This window comes from Podarcis gaigeae, assembly GCF_964106915.1.
Source record: "Podarcis gaigeae genome assembly, chromosome: 8".
Taxonomy (NCBI): Eukaryota; Metazoa; Chordata; class Lepidosauria; order Squamata; family Lacertidae; genus Podarcis; species Podarcis gaigeae.
Window position 1 is genome coordinate 89,424,609 of NC_139684.1, and position 6,000 is coordinate 89,430,608.

The window sequence follows — 6,000 nt, forward strand, 5'->3', positions numbered from 1 at the left end:
CGCTAGATGGACTTAGCATAAATAGGGCGGCTTCCTTTCTAAGCGCAGCAAGGGTCTGCTCACAGCTTTGCAAGCTTCCAGTCGTCTCAGCGGCTTCTGCGTTTGCCTTCCATTGCAGCCACAGCCCAGAAAGAAAAAAATAACAATAACAGAACCCTAAGAGGGGACTGAGACAAGGAAGGTGAGCCTGCAAGGTTTACACCAGGATTTCTGAAGGCTGAGGGCCCTCCAAAACATTTAGGAGTGCCAGTGAATCGGTATCTGGGGAGCCCAGAGATCCCCCCCTCCAATTCCTTGCAATATGTCACAGCGAAGGGGATTCCCAGGTAGAATTTGTGGACCGCAAGCTACACATGCTTAAAAGAGCAAAATATCTTGGGCTAGTCATGGTTACTGCCATCCCAGAAGGGAATTCCTTCCAATATATCTGAAGGAGCATCTCCACCCCCATTGTTCAGCCCGGACCCTGAGGTCCAGCTCCGTCCAAACGCCCATCGTGAGATGCCAAAAATGATCACATTAACAGATAACACTCTTAACAGATTGAGGTTGAATCCTGACAAGACAAGTACTGTTTTTTGGGGACAGGAGGCGGGCAGGTGTGGGGGACTCCCTGGTCCTGAATGGGGCAACTGTGCCTCTGAAGGACCAGGTGCGCAGCCTGGGAGTCATTTTGGACTCACAGCTGTCCATGGAGGCGCAGGTCAATTCTGTGTCCAGGGCAGCTGTCTACCAGCTCCATCTGGTACGCAGGATGAGACTCTCCCTGCCCACAGACTGCCCCCCAGAGTGGTGCATGCTCTAGTTATCTCCCGCTTGGACTACTGCAATGCGCTCTATTTGGGGCGACCTTTGAAGGTGACCTGGAAACTGCAGCTAATCCAGAATGCGGCAGCTAGACTGGTGACTGGGAGCGGCCGCCAGGACCACATAACACTGGTCTTGAAAGACCTATATTGGCTCCCAGTACCTTTCCAAGCACAATTCAAAGTGTTGGTGCTGACCTTGAAAGCCCTAAATGGCCTCAAAGGCCCAGGATACCTGAAGGAGCATCTCCACCCCCATCGTTCTGCCTGGACACTGAGATCCAGCGTTGAGGGCCTTCTGGCGGTTCCCTCATTCAGAGAAGCCAAGTTACAGGGAACCAGGCAGAGGGCCTTCTTGGTGGCAGCGCCCGCCCTGTGGAATGCCCTCCCACCAGATGTCAAGGAAATAAACAACTACCAGACTTTTAGAAGACATCTGAAGGCAGCCCTGTTTAGGGAAGGTTTAATATCTGAAGGACTATTGTATTTTAATATTTTGTTGGAAGCCACCCAAAGTGGCTGGGGATATATAATAGGCGGGTATAAATAATAAATTATTACTATTATTATTAATCCTAACAACGGCAATTGCTTCTCATTCATTATGATGCTGATAGCTCACTTTTCCTCTACAAGCTCAGTGGTTCTCGCTCTTCCCATTTCTAGCCTCACAACAGTCCTGCGAGGTAGTTTAGGCTGAGAGACAGCGAGTCCCTCAAGATCGCCCAGTGTGCTACATAGCTGAGTGGAGATTTGAACCCTGGTCTCCTAGTCCAATGCTCCAACCATCAAAGGTAAAAAAGGCAAAGGACCCCTGGATGGTTAGTTCCAGTCAAAGGTGACTCTGGGGTTGCGGCGCTCATCTCGCTTTCAGGCCGAGGCAGCCGGCGTTTGTCCACAGACAGCTTTCCGGGTCATGCGGCCAGCAGGACTAAACTGCTTCTGGAACAACAGGACACTGTGATGGAAACCAGAGCGCATGAAAACGCTGTTTACCTTCCCGCCGGAGTGGTACCTATTTATCTACTTGCATTGGTGTGCTTTCAAACTGCTAAGCTGGCAGGAGCTGGGACAGAGCAACGGGAGCTCACCCTGTCGCGGGGATTCAAACCACCGACCTTCCAATCGGCAAGCCCAAGAGGCTCAGGGGTTTAGACCGCAGCGCCACATTACCCCACACTAGTCAGATCATGGTCACAAACAGAATCAGCTCCCTGATTCTTTCAAAACCAAGGAGAAGGGGGGGGGGGCACTCAGCCCTCCACAGGCACCTGTTTTACAAAGCTTTGACACCAGCCTCCAACTCTATTGCTGCCTCTCAAATGAAAAACACAGATTTGCCACCTTTACATTTTTCACACAGCCAACGAACCCTTCCAAAAAAAGATCAGGCTAGCCACCCTCCCACTTGCTATCGAGCTTCACAATCTCAGCACTGCAAAACAGCTTTGTGCCGGTCTCGATTCCTTCGCGAGTTTTCTGAAACATTTCTTGCGGCAGTGACGGTAAACACAATGCCCTTGCAAGAGGTGATGTGCTCAAAGAGCTCCCTCCATCTGTCTCCAGATGCACTTGCAAGAGGTCAGCTGCAAGCCGTGTAAAATCAGAGCTTGTAAACAGAACCAAGCAGCAGAAAAGTGTTTACCGGTCTGCATTTCAAAATATCTGGGTATTCTGGGAATCTTCAGGTGGAAGGAAAAACATATGGGGACTTCTAGACTGTCACTATTTTCCAAGTGGGATTCAATCAAACACCAGCAAATTCGTGTTGCACAATTAAGGTGGAACTGATGCTCTTTGAACAAGCTCGTTTACAAAACAAAACAAAACCCAAACATTTTGCAGGAAGGAAAGTGATGGTGAAAATGCTCTGGAAAGCATGGAATGGCAATACTTCAACAGAAGTCTAGTGCCCAGACCAAGGGAAGTAATAGTTTTGCTCTATTCTGCCTTGGTCAGACCACACGCGGAGTCCTGTGTCCTGTTCTGGGCGCCACAATTTAGGGAGGATATCGACAAGCTGGAAGGGGTGCAGAGGTGGGTGAGAAAGATGATCAAGCCTGATGAGGAACAGTTGAGGGAGTTGCATATCCAGCCTGGAGGTGATATGATTCTTTAGTCATGTAGTCGTGTCCGCCTCTTCGTGACCCCCTGGACCAGAGCACGCCAGGCACTCCTGTCTTCCACTGCCTCCCGCAGTTGGGTCAAACTCATGCTGGTAGCTTCAAGAACACTGTCCAACCATCTCGTCCTCTGTCGTCCCCTTCTCCTTGCACCCTCCATCTTCCCCAACATCAGGGTCTTTTCCAGGGAGTCTTCTCTTCTCCTGAGGTGGCCAAAGTCTTGGAGCCTCAGCTTCAGGATCTGTCCTTCCAGGGAGCACTGAGGGCTGATTTCCTTCAGAATGGAGAGGTTTGATCTTCTTGCAGTCCATGGGACTCTCAAGAGTCTCCTCCAGCACCAGAATTCAAAAGCATCTATTCTTCGGCAATCAGCCTTCTTGATGGTCCAGCTCTCACTTCCATACATCACAACTGGGAAAACCAGAGCTTTAACTATATGGACCTTTGTTGGCAAGGTGATGTCTCTCTTTTTAAGATGCTGTCTAGGTTTGTCATTGCTTTTGACATGATAGCCATCTTCAAACGCCTGAAGATCTGACACATGGGAGATGGAGCTAGCTTCTTTTCCGCTGCTCTAGACGGGAGGAGATTTTGACTAAAGATTAGGAAGGACTTTCTGACAGTAAGAGCTGTTCAGCCGTGGAACAGACTCTCTCTTGGAGGTTATAGAGCACAAGTTCGTCAGGGATTCCTTAGCAATCATTCTTGCACATCAAGGGGTTGGGCTAGATGATCACTGGCGCCCCTTCCAACGCTACAGTTCTAGCGGATTGACACCATGTTGTGTAACCTACTTGCAAACAAATCAAAACAAATGCGCAATAAGGAGATGGTGCCCCTTAACCTCCCTGTAAATTTGGAGTAAGCAAATCGAGATGAATGCTCCACAGTTTGTCTGGGAGTGACCTAGAATCATAGAATCCTAGAGTTGGAAGAGACCACCAGGGCCATCGAGTCCAACCCCCTGCCAAGCAGGAAACACCATCAGAGCACTCCTGACATATTGTTGTCAAGCCTCTGCTTAAAGACCTCCAAAGAAGGAGACTCCACCACACTCCTGGGCAGCAAATTCCACTGTCAAACAGCTCTGCCTCTCCTGTGACTAGATGAGAGAGGGGAAAGATGGAAACTTATAGCTGAGAACCAACCCACAGTTGCTGGGCCTTTATATACTGCTGTGATATAGTATTACGACGCAACGGTACATATCGCTCCCTCAGGCGACACTCTGGAGCGAGGGGAAGGGTGAGTCTGTACATTTCAAACGGTTGGAGCTTGCAAGAGAACCCAGGAGTCCTAACTTGGGTTGCAGAGAGAGAGACAGTGTGGTGCATTGGTTAGAGCAGGCAAAGGCAAATTCAGCCCTCCAGATGTTTTGGGACTACAACTTCCATCATCCCTAGCTAACAGGACCAGTGGTCAGGGATGATGGGAATTGTCGTCCAAAACATCTGGAGGGCCGAGTTTGCCTATGCCTGGGTTAGAGTATCAGAGGCTTGGGTTCAAATCTCCTCTCAGGCACAAAGCTCACTGGGTGCCCTTGGGCCATCTCTCGGCCTAGCCTACCTCACAGGGCTGTTGTAGAGATTAAATGGGAAGGGGGAGAAAACCACGTATGCGCCCCAGGCTTCCTCAGAGAAATAATAATAATAATAATAATAATTTTTATTTATACCCCGCCCTCCCCAGCCAAGGCCGGGCTCAGGGAGGCAAACAAGCAATAATAAAAACAAGTTGAATGAATACAACTTAAAAACAAGATTAAAATACAACATTAAAATATTGAAACATTAAAATATTAAAATGCAGCCTAATTCATTAAAATGAATAGATGAACACTGATAAACAGCAGATTAACTCAGGCAACTTCACGATTCCCCATTCCTGCAGTAATTTCAAAACCATCCACACCACTCCCTGCATTTCAGGGGGTTGGACTAGATGACCCTTGATAGTCCCTTTCAACTCTATGATTTTGCTCCAGCCCCCTAATTCCAGCCTCCGCTTGGACCCTCAGAAGCAAGCACCTGTTCCTCGATCACTCGTATCCAGAATTAATCCCAGGGAAACCTCTAGAGACCTGCTCCAGATCCCCGCATCTGACACAAACACACCCCTCCTCCTCCTCCTCTTCACCGCCCACCATCCATTCAGCCCCCAAATTTCCCTCTAGACTCCCCCTCCATTCAGTTTCAGATCCCAGGCGCCCCTCTCCCCTCCCCAAGGCGCACGACGCGCAATCCGCCTCTCTGATAAAGGGGGGGGGGACCATCAAGAACTTTGCCCGTTCGCTCGCAGAATAAACAACAGGTTGGTGGTTCGGAGGAGGAGATTTTGGGCAGCTCCCTGACGCATCGCAGAAACGGCTTCGGGATTTCGTTGCAAAACGCAACGCAAGAAAAGACTGAAGTTTGTTAGAGGCTGGAACGAAAATGGCCCAAAGGCAAGCGCTGTGGCAAGACCACAATTCCGAAGGAAGGATGCGCCGCCTTTGAAGTTTACCTGCTCATTTGCGCTCTCAAATCAAACAGTAATTTTTTTCCATTCTTCTTTTAATGAAGACTCACTTTCTGGAGCTTCCTAGCGACCCCCAGAGCGCAACAGCTCCCCCCCTCCCGCCCCCAAATCTTTTTTTACCTGTTTCTCCTCCTGTCCCAGACTCCTGCCTCCCTCATCAGCAACAAGCCCAGCGCGCAGGATGGAGAGGATGGAGCCCCGCCCTCTCCGCCTGGGGCTGCGGCCCCCCCCCCACTGCACCGCCTCTGGAGCCACCCCATTGGGCGGGGAGCCTTGAAAGGCAGCCGGGGGAGGCCTCTGGTTGGCTGGCGGGCTAGGGAAAGGGACAGGGCGGGGCCGGGAAAGCCTGGGGCTGGTACCCGCCCGCCTCTCCTTCCCTCCAGGGGATGCTGTTGCCAGGGGCAACCTGACGTGAGCCAGGGGAGGATGGAGATCGCAAGTTGGCACAACTCTGCGTCTGCCAGAATGAACTTCAATTCCCAGGGGAGTTTGGCTCCAGGCTGGGCATCTAGGCAACCCGGAGCGGAGTGCAGTGTTAGTCAACGCAGGGCAAG

The 6,000-nt window shown here is 50.6% G+C and overlaps 1 protein-coding gene across 1 annotated transcript in view; it reads right to left on the bottom strand.

Moving 5' to 3' along the window:
• LOC310851712 (synaptosomal-associated protein 25-like) overlaps positions 1-5,679 on the bottom strand; it is a 31,303-nt gene extending 25,624 nt beyond the window's left edge. Inside the window, exon 1 of the mRNA XM_083754373.1 lies at positions 5,567-5,679. The gene's annotated coding sequence lies outside the window, so the exon portion shown is untranslated. The remainder of the gene's footprint in view (positions 1-5,566) is intronic.
• Between the last annotated feature and the right edge of the window lie 321 nt (positions 5,680-6,000).